The sequence below is a fragment of the Sciurus carolinensis genome, chromosome X, assembly GCF_902686445.1.
Source record: "Sciurus carolinensis chromosome X, mSciCar1.2, whole genome shotgun sequence".
Lineage (NCBI taxonomy): Eukaryota > Metazoa > Chordata > Mammalia > Rodentia > Sciuridae > Sciurus > Sciurus carolinensis.
In genome coordinates this window covers 25,314,175-25,327,673 of record NC_062232.1, presented here as the reverse complement: position 1 = coordinate 25,327,673, position 13,499 = coordinate 25,314,175, and the positions used below count along the sequence as shown (strand labels likewise).

The 13,499-nt window shown below is 33.3% G+C and overlaps 1 protein-coding gene across 4 annotated transcripts in view; it reads left to right on the top strand.

The window, feature by feature from the left end:
- Dmd (dystrophin) overlaps positions 1 to 13,499 on the top strand; it is a 2,099,091-nt gene that overhangs the window by 1,477,305 nt on the left and 608,287 nt on the right. The window lies entirely within an intron of this gene.

The window sequence follows — 13,499 nt, the reverse complement described above, 5'->3', positions numbered from 1 at the left end:
CTGTTCTACTCACAAAGGGCTGTCTTCAGGGAAACTTAATCTTCTCTGAGCCTATTTTTTGTGTATGTAAAAATGGATGCAGTACCCAGATAGATAGAGTTGTAGTCAGGATTAAATAATTATGAGAAAACATCTAGTTCAGGTTGTGTTACATTATAGCTGCTTAAGAAACTGTAGATAAAACAATGGCAGAAATCACTCAAAAAGGAGGATCTGGACCATTTCATTTACCTTCATCACTTTAGTTCTGTGACCTTCGGAAAGTTGCATAACCTCTCTGTGCCTCATATTCCTTGTTTTACAATCTAGCATAAGAGTACCTACTTCACAAAGTTGTGGTAAGTTAATACATGTAAAATATAACAGTATCTGGCACATAGGAAAAGCATAATAACTAGTTATTTTGTTGTTATCGTAATTGTTATGCTATAGGAGTTTGAATTTTAAGGCAAAGATTCACCGAACTTTTTGAGAGAGTAGCGTGAAAAATTTTAGTTGGCATTTCCAGTGAATATTACATTTAAGTGGATAGGGATTAGAGGAAGATATTACTACTAAAAGATTACAAAATGGGGACCAAGGATGTAGTCAGTGCTAGAGTACTTTTCCAGCATGCCTAAGTCCCTGGGTTCAATCCCCAACATAGAAATAAAAATAATTATAAGATGGATATTTATTAAACCAAAAGTACTTAGTTTTATCTCTCAGATTCCTAATGTTTTGTGTTTTTTAACCTCACAATTTATTGCTTGCCATACAAATATGTAATATTCCCAATCCGTCTTCAGTAACACATGTTCCAGGAGTTACTTTTGTCATTACTTATGTATAGTGACAACCTTTTTGTGAACCAAAAGCATGGAATTAGTTTTTGGCCTCCGGTTTACCTACTTTTGTAGTTTGATTGAAACATTAGCCTCCTTAACACATCCTCTATCCACTATCTTAAAGGAAATTTCACATAAAGGTAAGGCAGTTCATTACTACATCAGAGACAGAGGGAAAGATGGGGAAGCATTGAGGTACTGAAAACCAGAACAACCCACAGTAGTGATTTATTATTATTATCATTTTTGTCTCCTACTAACCTCATGCCAGTAAAGTGCATAAGGTAGCAAAGAGTAAGTAATTTTGCTCACAGGAAAATAAAACATAAAAGTGACTAGAGAACTGTTGCTAAAACCTTTTGGCAGGGATTATTGCTTATTTTTAAATTACTTAAAATTTATTGAAATTAGTATTAATAATGAGCAACTTTCCCAATAAAACACAGAATTAAACTTAACATATCCCTATAATGTAAATGACTTGATTAAATATGCCATATTACAAAAAGCATTTAAGAACTGATTATGTTTGCTCTTGGAGCAAATCTGGAAGCTCACATTTTAGAAACTGCACATATTTTCCTATCAAACAATACATAAAGTTTTCACACTCCTCAGAATCAGCTTCATTTGAGCCTTGTGTTTTGTTGGAACTATGCCACATAAAACAATTCTCCCCCCAAGCTCAGCTCCTTTTCCAGTGCAGTACAAGTGTGTGATTTACTGGCACAGTATACTAATGTAGACCCATCTTTATAGGATAAGAACTAGTATGGTCTGGGGAATTGGAAAGTATATCTGAGATCCTCCCCATAGAATATGCCCCCTCCTTTAAAAGCTATCACACTGCAAGTTCCAATTGAGTTAAAGGCTTTTGTGTTCCTATAGGGAAATATATTCTATTGTAATTTTTACATCCCCCAATAACAGTCTGTTCTTTGTTTACTGAAGAGAGCTTTTTATGTCATAAAAGGGTTTTTTTGATAGAGAAGCAGAATCATTTTTTTATTATGGAGACTTTCCTCTTACAACAGCAAAAATAAATAGCTCATCTCTTAAGCTCCTGATCAATGTCTAACACCTCCTACCCCCAGCAACACTTCACTGCAAGTGTATTAACACTCGGTAATAGCAACTCCACTCACCTACCAAAAAATGATCTTCACAAATGATTTACAGCTAAACCAGGGCTTAAATTCATAGCACCCAATCAAAGGCAATTTTTTTATCTTTTCCCCAGTAATATAATTTCTGTGAAGAAATAGATTAACATCAATCTCTGAAACAACTGTAGAAGAAATGTACAAAGTATGTTGTTTATTTTGAAGAATGAGACCCAATTGTTAAGCATTTTTTCCATTTACATATATGTACATATATATTCAGATGGTACACATTATACCTTTTTGATACAAAAGTATGGTATAGATTTGTTCATATCTGTCTTCTTAATTTGCATATTGCCTCTTTTGAGTACACACAAGTGCATGCATTCTCTCTCTCTCTCTCTCTCTCTCTCTCTCTCTCTCTGGTTTTATACTAATAAAACTCAGAGATTCCCAAACCACTGAAATTCCCTAACCATATGTTATCTTTGTTTTGTAGTACCCAGAACTTGGTGAAACCAGAAGGTTGAGATCTCATGGGTTAAATATATTGTGTATAACATATTCCTTAATTGCTGTCCCCATAAAGAAACCCAGACTAGCCATATTTAACTAATTTCTACCATAGGTACTTGAATTCTTATAGGTAATTTATTGCTTTAATTGCCCCAAGATTGGTTGATATAAATGTAATTATTCTCATTTTACAGATAAATAAACTGAGCCCAATTCTATCCCTATATGTACAACATGAACTGAAGAGCTGTGCCAATTATTTTGATAATTCAAATCTTAATGTCCACCATTTGAAATTAGGAAAAGGAGATTAGAGGGCTTGAATTATTCTGATTAACTGTGTACATGAGTGTAATCGCCTCTAGATAATCACTCATTTTTCTACTTCATTTGCCTTCTACAGGTAGTGTCACAGAACAGGAACATCTATTCCTCTGCCTCAGTTTATTGATAACTGCAGTTGTTTATGAATACTAAGGTTCTTGTCTCAGTACCTAAATAAATATCATCTCTAAATGTTTTCAAAACATGAAAGGTCAAACACATTTTAACATAACCTTTCATTTGCTTGAATTTCGATTTTCGAAGGGATTAGTATAATCTTCTTGTCTTCCTATCCTAGAAATTAGGGTACTATCCGAAGCACCCCCATTTCCCATAGAAAAATAGCATAGATCTAATGCAGTAATAGATACAAAAGGGCACTGAAAAGTTAGGCTCACAAAATGAGACATCTTAATATTATATTGATAATTCTTATCACCACTGATAATAATATTTGAAGTTATTTTTCTGGAGAGATCCCAATTTCCTCTCATACTCTGAACATCTCTGTTTATCCTTTAGCACAGGAATTTAAGAACTTAACAAAACACTCCGAATGTTTACTTTATTCTAAACTAAAACTACAGTCCCTCTCTATGCCCATCCATTTTAATATATTATTACAAATGAGATCAGCAAATTTGTTTAATAATTCTCTGGGACAGTTTTTATAAGCAAATGGGGTTGAATTTATTTTACTTGTATGCAGTGGAATTATTATTTTATCCTTAAATAAAAGGGTGCATGAAGTTACATTAGAAATGTTCTGCATGTTTTCATGACAGGAAATTTAATCAAAGGGGATAGATGAGGCTTTTCTCTGGCTGCTGCAATTTAGCTTTCCAGTTCTGTCTTGGAAAGAACGTTGGATGCCGTGGTGCAAGGTTAATATTTCTAAAATGCCACTTTTATTGTGGCATTCCTCTGTTCCAAACATCCAATGATTCCCCACTGCCTTCAACATAATGTCTTTACTTGGTCATCTGTTGTTCAGAGCCCTCACATTCTGGACCCAGCCTCTCTGCCCAACTTGATCACAGTCATCATAATTCTGCTCACTACAGAGCTTCCCTTTCCACTCTTTCCCAATAACTTTTAAGACCACTCTTTCTCCTGGAATTCCTTCTCCTTCATCATTAGGTTGTCATCAATCCTGTTCATCCTCCAAGTTACAGTTCAGATTCCTGCTTATCTGTGCCACTTTTCCTACACATGGGCACATTAAAATTCTGTTCTTTAGAATTCCATTAGTTTATAGTCTATGGTCTATAGATTATTACATTTGCCATTTACATATTGTCTTCTATTATTGGGTAAATGCATGTGTGAGCACATATGGATGGACCTGAAGGTCATCTCCCCAACCGCATTGCAAGTTAATTGACTTCACTATGGGTTCTCTTTTATGTCACATTGTCAACCATAGGCATACCTTACTGTACAGTATTGTGCATAAAACTCTGCTCATACATATTTCCTGCTTACCTAATCAATCAAAGCTTAATTACCTGTCAGCTTCTGCTTCTGTTTTCTGGGATTTCTACAGACTTTGACAGTATCTTTAGGATACAAAATCACGGGTGTTCTGTACCAAAACAAAATATTATATATAATGCCCTCACTACTCTTAATTTATAATTTATCCTCTATTTTATTAATTCGATTCAGTTGTGAATCAATTTTCAATATGGAGTGCTCTGAAGAGTTAAGAGAATTTATCTTGAACTGTTGAAATTAGGAGAACTCCAAAATGATGTTATTGAAGATAGAACAAGAAATGAATACTGGAAAAATTGCAGGAATAATCCAAAATATGTATAGGGTTAAATAGTTTCATTTTCCCTTTCTTATAAAAATACATATAGGGAGAAAATAGTATATTGCTTATGTAATTGGGTCATAATTTCAAAAGGCTCTAAATGTGATGAACATGACAAAAACTGGTCTTAAAACTGCCCCAATTATCTTTTGTCAATATGCTAAATTTATAGAACAATAGGGTTTCAAGAAATGTGAACAATGTAGAATAACAGATCTAATGTTGAACAGCTAAAAATATCATCAGGCTTTGTATCTGTTTAGAAATGTATTTGCAAATCATTATCAACAAATTGTAGCTTAAAATTCTTCTTTTTTCTTGACTTCAAAATTATGCTTCATGATCCCCAATTTAGACCACATTACTTCCTGGCTTTGTGACTAAAAGTTTTCATTTTTGCATGTTAAGAGTTTTATGAAATGACAAGTAAATAAATCCCTTAAGTTTCTTGCAACACAACTGTTTGAAAAAGAACATCTTAATCTCTTTTTTGAAAGGGAAGGAATTTATTTTAAAGATGACACACTAATAGTAAATTAGTTTGTCATTATACAGTTACAAGGTAGGAATCAAATTTGGTAGGCTTATGATATGTTTTTAAGCTGCTAAGAATATCAACAAATAACAAAACCATCATTACAGAGAAGTAGAGAAATAAATTTTACAAACTGTCCTATTGTCTTTTGTGAGTTTGAATAGTTATAATAATTTCTTAAATAGCTGTCATTTTTTTATTTTTTAAGTCACTCCAAAATATCAATCATTTTTATATTACCAAGAATAGTGTATGAAACAGATGTGTTCTAGCGACTTCCATACTTTTCCAATTATAATTATTCATTTCTTGCATCATTGCTTCCCTTTATTGTATCTAGTCATTTGGTCAGTCAACACTTCTTATTATGGCTATCTGTTTACTGTATTTCCAGGAATGGACCAATAGCTGAGGAAGGTACCCCAGCCAGAAAGAACATGATGTACAAAGTGTGGGATTACTAAAAACTTGCTCCCCCTCAGCTTCAGTTTTTCTAGAATTCATTGCTTTCTAGTTGTCCTTGTGATAAAATCCAAACATTCAAACTGACTTTTAAAAACCTAATCATAGGACAATTATTATATACCAATTAAACAAATAGAAAGTGAGCTATAAACTATTTCCGCTATGTCTAAGCTTATTTCCCATTATTTCTAAAGAATCGTAGACTCCAGCCAGCCCATTGAGACTTTATTTCATTTCCATGCCTTAGTTTACACTTTTTCTCCTCCTCATGCCCTATCCAAATTTCTCAAGGCTCAACTACATGACCATCCCTTATATGAAGTCTTTCCTGAAAATCCTCACATGTAGTCATTCCTATATCTGATTCCGTATAGTAGTTTTTAACACCATTACTCTTCATTTTGGTATTTTTGCTTGATTCTTTTGCAATCCCAGGCTAGCTTCTTGTTCTACCCTATAAGGCCAATCAATATGGGCAGCAACAGTGGACTTGTTTGTCTATTGCCAAGGTCCTTCAAGTGGGTGGTACCAGCAGATCAGCAGGTGAAAGGACAGTGGGTCAAGGGGTGCTCAGGTATTTTTACTGACAGCCACATCTGCTAGCATGAGGTCTTCTTCCTATAGCCCCTTTTGGGTTCCAATAACTACACCCTATCCTTAGCTTTTCAAGACTTAGGGAGGAAAGGCTCCCTATCCCCATTTGAATTGGGCATTTGTTAATTGCAAGAACCCTGACTAACTTAGTATATAATCTTTTTCTGAAACCAGAAGAGTTTTTACCCCAAATACATTTTGTTCATGATTGCTGTTTACAAAATACATTTTCAGGAGCTAAGCAAGAGGCATCGAATTGGTATCATTTAATTCATTTTCAGATGTGTTCTTCACCATCAACAATTAACCAGTGTTTCAGTCAAGATATTCAATTATTAATTCTTTACTAACCTCAGAGTTAAGGTTAGGATCAGATACATAATTTGTGGGTTCCAGTGAAAAACTAAAATCAGGCCCCTTTTTAAGAAAATTATTTAAAATGTTCTGATGTCAACAGCAGAGCATTAAACCAGTCATGAAACACTTCTAATGCAGACACTTGTATAATTGCACAAGTTGCACACTAAAAAAACTGATCTTGACTGAGGTCTCTGCCTACCCAGGGAAATTCTCACACAGAGAGAACAGAATATTTTTTCTTAACTTTTCTTTTATCTATATTATGAAAACTAGCCCAAAAGATCCTTTTGCCATGTCTTCCAGCAAGCCTAGTGGTTGTTACATACAAAGGATTCCTGGTGACTTGTTTAAACACCCTAGAGTTCTTGAGCTACACATGTGGAATGGAACCCCACCATTATCATTGTAGTACATCTAAATAATCTCTTCCTCCAATTAAATTCTGGGTTCATTGAAAATAATGGTCGGACCCTTAAGAAAATTGGGAGAGGTCTCTAAAATAGAGGTAATTAAAAATACTGATGTACTTGAATTGAGTCTTAAAAGGTCAACCCCTCTCATACATTGTTTGTGGAACTTCAAATACTACAACCACTTTGGAAAGCAGTATGAAGACCCTACAAAAACTAGGCACACAAACATCACATGACCCAGCCATCCCCACTTCTTAGCATTTATTCCAAAAAACTAAACCAGCATACTATAATGATATAGCCACATCAATGTTTATAGCAGCACAATTCACAATGGCCAAGCTATAGAACCAGCCCAGATACCCATCAGTAGATGAATGAATAAAGTAAACATGGTGCATATACACAATTGAGTTTTACTCAGACATGAAGAAAAATGAAATCATGGCATTTGATGGTAAATGAATGAAACTAGGAACATTATGCTATGTGGAATAAGCCAGACTCAGAAAATCAAGGGTCGAAAGTTTTCTATCATATGCAGAAGCTAAAGCAAAATGAGGAGAAAATTCACAGGTGATCAGATATCATAAAGATAAAGGGAATATCAGTGGAATAGAAAGATATTGAGAGGGTGGTAGAAGGGAAAGGAAAGGGGAAGAAATGTGTAATGAATTGAACAAAATTATGCTATGTGCATGTATAAATATACCATAGTGAATTCCACCTTTATATATCTATATATAAAGACCAATCAAAATAAATGAACTAGTGAAAAGAAGACCAGTGGAGTAGGGGAAGAAGAACAGGAAGAGGAAAAGCAGGGGTGAGCTCTGGGACTGAAATTGAGTAAATCAATTTCCATGTATGTATGATTTTGTCAAAATGAACTCAACTGTTATGTGTAACTATAATTTACTAATCAAATGAATGAATGAATGAATGAATGAATGAATAAATAAATAAATAAATAAATGATCAACCCCTGGAATGCATGAGGATACCTGTGTTACTGATGTCCAATTGAAAATTACTCCCATAGGTGGTAGTGTCATGAAATCATCAGATGACATGGAACCAAAGAGTTGATGAGATGCTTAGGGTATAGAAGAGCAAAAGTATGTGTCTTAGGACCCAAGAGTACATGTGCCATGATAGGAGAGAAAGGGGAAATATTTTATTAGAGGAAATATCTTTGTGAAAGGAAATAAGGAAGAAGCCAGGCAAGGTAGGAGAGCCAGGAGAAAGAGATATGAGTCTGATCTCAAATGAAAGAAAGAAGAGGAAGTTGAATGGAAATATGCCAGTGCACTATTCATTCTAAGGAAAGTTCAACAAAGTTGTTTAGGATTTACTGAACCAAAGTCAGCTGAGGAGTCCCTTATCTCCCAAGAAAGGCTTTGCCTTTGTATCCCCACCACATTCAGACATTGGTGAGGAGCAGTCTGTGGGAAGCTTGTTTCAGTGCAGTGCAGTGATGGATTTCAGCATACAGCAACTGGAGTCCTTAGTCAATTAGGTCCCAGTAGAAAAAGGCTTTCATATTCTCCAGGTCACCACAGTGGGTATCATTAGCAGTGGGTATCATTAGTGGGTATCATTATCATAATAATATGAAATTTAAAACCATTTCATATTATTTAGATAAATAGTTGAAGATAGTTTAATCTGGATTCCTCCAGAATACCCTCTTTGATTCCTAAAATCGGTTGGCTATTACTACCTTATGCTTTGATAGTCCCCTATAGTTCCCCTACTATAATACTTATCTCAGTTTATTGTAAGTACTTGTTTACCCTCTTTCATCACTATTAGTTCATTTTCTCTTTGAGGAAAGAATTTTTTTCTCCTACATTTCCCTATCCCCTGTGCCTAGTTCAATGGCTAACATAACAGCAGCATTAAAAAGTATTTGCTGAAACACAAATTGGAGACATTCTATAAAATACCTGGTTTCTATTCTTCAAAAGTATCCATGCTATGAAGGTCAAAGAAAGGCAAATAACTATTTCAGATTAAAGAAGACTGAGGAGATATGACAACTAAGTGCAGTGCATGAGCTTAGGCCAGGAAATGAAAATATAGCTATAAAGGCCATTAACGAGGTAATTGTCATACTCAGAGTTAAGTGTGTGGATAGGATTATAGTACTAAAGTAATGTTAAATTTCCTGACTTTGAACTTGAGCTGAGGTTCTGTAAGAGATTGACTTTGTCCTTATGAAATAACCATGGAAGTACTTAAGAATAAAGGGTCATGAAATCTGCAAATTATTCTCAAATTCTTCAGAAAATGCATATATATAATAAATATATAGATATTATACACAGAGAGACACTAAGAGAACTATAAGTGATAAGTAAAATGTAATAAAGATTAACAATTGATAAATCTAGCTGAAGGGTACTTGGGAGTTCTTTTACCATTCTTGCAAGTCTTCTGTGAGTTTGAAATTCTGTAAAACTAAAATGTTCTTTAAGAAAGTAGTCTTTAATGAATAAAAGACAAAAGGATAATCATAGTTAGAAGGTAAATACCAATGGAGGTGCTAGTAAAACACTCAGAAAAGAAGTAGGGAAGTTATGCCAAGTAGGAAAATCGCCAAGTCAATTTAAAATGTAAATGAGAAGTGAGGAAGCAGAGGGCAATAAAGACAACTTTGGATTTGGCCCGTCTATTTGGAGGAGCAGCTAAATGCAAGACTAGAAGCCAGAATGAAGGTGCTCAGCGAGGCAGTTAAAAGCTAGACAGATGATTAGCGTCCTCAAAGGTAAAGCCCTTTCAGTTACTAGAGAGGCTACAATTTAGTACCTACCTGACTTAACTGCTTATTCTATTTCCTTATATAAAAGGGTTCTAGAAACTATTTTACCTTGTAGATCTTGAATGTTAATTTTTTGAGTTGTAAATAAAATATAAGATTTGATATTATTACTTTGAAGCCTAATTCATATTTATTTCCTGAAAATAGAAACAGTTGATCATAACCATGAGCTTTTAACTATAACTACATGAAAATTGTTGATTTTTTGTGCAAAAAATGTAAAAATATAACATGTTTAGTTCAAGTCTTAGACATATAAATAAATATTTAAGTCAGCATAGAGTTTTCTATTATAGTATTATTTATGGAGAATTTCATCTTAACAAATGCAATAATGAATTGTAATTTTTTCTAGGAGTCTAAAATGACCTACTTATATTATGTATAGTTTCACTGTTAAACTCCCTCTTTCATAGGATTGTTATTTATAACCACTTCCCTCAACCCTGGGGAGATTTAGTAGGATTAAAGACTTCTGATTTACTTTGTATTTGAAGATTTTTTTCCCTCCATCTTTGTCCAGCTAGTGGAATCCATGATGAATTCTCATCTCCAAGGGGTAAGCTTTTTTTAGTAAAGTCCAGTAGCTGGCTTATGACTCCTTAAAAATAGCATTGATTCCTTCCTTTTCCTGTATTTTGTTTTCTTCCAGAATGATAGAATCCATGTAGACACAATCATCATGCTTAAATACTGCTAAGCATGTGATGGCTTTAGTTTTGTTCATATAACTTATTTGTGTAATAAATATCTGGGCTTGTATCAGGTAAATAAATAAGCACCTTTAGTATTCTATTTGTTGAATATGACTAAAACTAGAATGAGGAAATTAAACCATAGAAGAGGACCGGAGGTCATGTAAGGATGAATATTAGAATAGAAGTTATATATTTGAGAGAGTAACATCTGGTAGAGACAACTAACTGGGGACATAGATTTGTGTTGGTGGTTGATGCTTGGGATCAAACCTGGGCCTTGCACATGTAAAGCAAGTGCTCTACCACTGACCTACAACCGCAGACCAAAATTTTGAAGGGAGATATTTTGGGGGTAAGCAGTTTGAATAATGATTAGATCCAAAGTTTCTCTCGCCTTTGCATAGCTCCATAGAATACCATTTTATCTTATAAGTTATGGAATTATAAAACTAAGATGTGAACTCAAATAAATTATAATGGAAAATAAGTAGAATACAGTTAAAAAGAAACCAAATAAAAAGAAACCTTTACTCTCACAGTATGCTTGTGTTCTGTTCATTAGCAAGGTCTTTTAGTTACTGTTTTATAATATCTTAGTTAAAAATACTTAATTGTATGACATCTTCAAATCTTTCCCTTTAATTCTGGAAATGAAATCAAAGGAGAAAATTCCCATTCTACTATACAGGGAAAGCACTAAATAAAGAGTACATTAGTATGTGATAAATTACATAGCAAAATAGATTACTATTTTAGTTTGTTTTTGAAATGAATGTTAGTATGTGATGATCAATGAATGAGATGAAGAGTGGCAATTTTGTTTAGAAATACTTTATAAATTCATAGTTGTATTGCAGTTGTGAATCTCCTTTTAAGGAGGCTGCTTCAAAGGATGTTGTTAATAATCTTCTCAGGGGCTTACAAAGCATGTGTCTGTCAGCAGAATTAGAGAATCACCCAACTAGAGAACAGGTTTCACAATACCCTGAGACCTATTTTGTTCATTAGAGAGGAAAATGGCTTGTTTTAAGTCTAAATTGACATGCTTGCTAATTTCAGCAGTAAAAGCTGTTCATTGTGGTCAGGTTTAATTTAGTCTGGGAAGGTTCACATTAAAGTTGATCAAGTTACTTTTACAACATACTTCTCAAATGAACTTTGAAATCTTAAAAGAAGAAAGAAATGTAGCAGACCTTGAGTAAAGTTTCTAAAAGTGGAAAGCAAATAATAATCTGGTTTTTTGAGGGGAGAACTAATATTAAATCAAAAACAAATAACCTAATAATGATAATATTTTATATAAAAAATTTCAACTCTTCAACACAGTTTTTCATTTAAACTATATACCATACCCAATACATTTGTTCACTGTAGTAGACATACCCCTTTAATAGCACCTAACTCCTAAAAAATGTACAATAGCATGAACAAATGAGTAAATGAATGAATTTATATATTCCATTAGCTATGTGTATTTAAAGTTATTTATTAATTTAAGGTAGAGATTTGGCTATCTGAGGTTTCTGGGTAAGTCCATGTTAAAAAAAATCTATCGAATATATTTAAACATTCATGAGTAGAGAGTTACAAAGCAACTTTTTAACTTACTATGTCACAGATGACCAGAAGTTAACATTCCAACCCCAGAAAACATCTTCTTTCATAAAATATATATGCTACTATATGCTTCCTACTTAAAATTTGTTCAATACTCTCTAACTTACTTATGCTACTTACTTCAATAGCTATCTTTGGCAATTTGTTCCATATTTCAAACACACTTTTATGTAAAGAAACCATAAAAGTTAGGAACCTGAAAATTGAATTTTTCTTTTGAGTAATCACAGCTTACAAATGCAGAAAATTTGTTAAAAGTTAACCCCTCCAATTTTTCAATACAGGGAGAGAAAAATGCTCAAAATAGATGTACAATATTTGGATAAGTTTTCCCCATTATTTTAATATTACCAAAAGCAATTGAGCTTAAATCTCAAAGCCTATCTCCCTGGCTCTTCACAAAGGAAACACTACAGAATGATCAAATTTGACCTTTTCAAAAACAAAATCCTTAGAAATCAGTAAAAGTCAAAGGGCATAATAGATGACTGTTTCACAATTACTACTATCTACCACATTTTATCTCTTCACTTTCATCAGTCTCACATAGTAGTAGAAAGAGCATAATATTTAAAATGAGGCAGAATTTCTGGCATGGTTATTATTATAGTTAGTATGAGATTAAAAATGAGAAAATGCGGGTAAAATATCTATCACGGAGTGATTATCAACTACAAGTAAATATTAATTTTATTTTCCATAATTGAAATGAAATTTAGTTTGAACCAGAAAAAGGAGAAAGATAATTTTTCACATATTTGGGGAGAATTTTGACCCCTTAGTGCAGAGAGACTAAGATGACAGATTAGATGGATGTTTGAAATACAAGAAGAATTTCTTAATAATTAGCATTGCTACCTATAAATTAAAAAGTTGTTGACTCCATTCTATTTGTTATTTTTATCTAAAGCAGAATTAAATCAAAGTCATTTATGCTGGAGAAGTTTATACCAATATCTAGAGCCTTATGTTCTCCAAACTTGCCTAATCATAAAAGTTATTTATTTAAAATGCAGATTTTTAGCGATTCCCCCTACCAACTCATTAGTCCTGTGATGGAGCAAAGGAATTTTGGTGATTTTTGCAGACAGGCAACTTTGAGGAAAGACTGATTTAACTAATCTACTTCACCTTCTCATTTTACACATGAGAAGCATCATATACAAGGAAGTAAAATAAGTAATATCTCTTAAATCGCTTTCATGTCTTCTCTGTTTCTAAAATAAATATACACCTTATTTGTGACAGCACACAGAATGAGATTACAGGTATAAATAACTATCTTTCTGTTAAACACATTGTCATAATTCAAAATTATGTTTCATTATATATAATGATTTAAGTAAATCCACATACTCTGAAATGTCTCCATTCAAGCTCTTCAATAGTGAAGCAAATCTA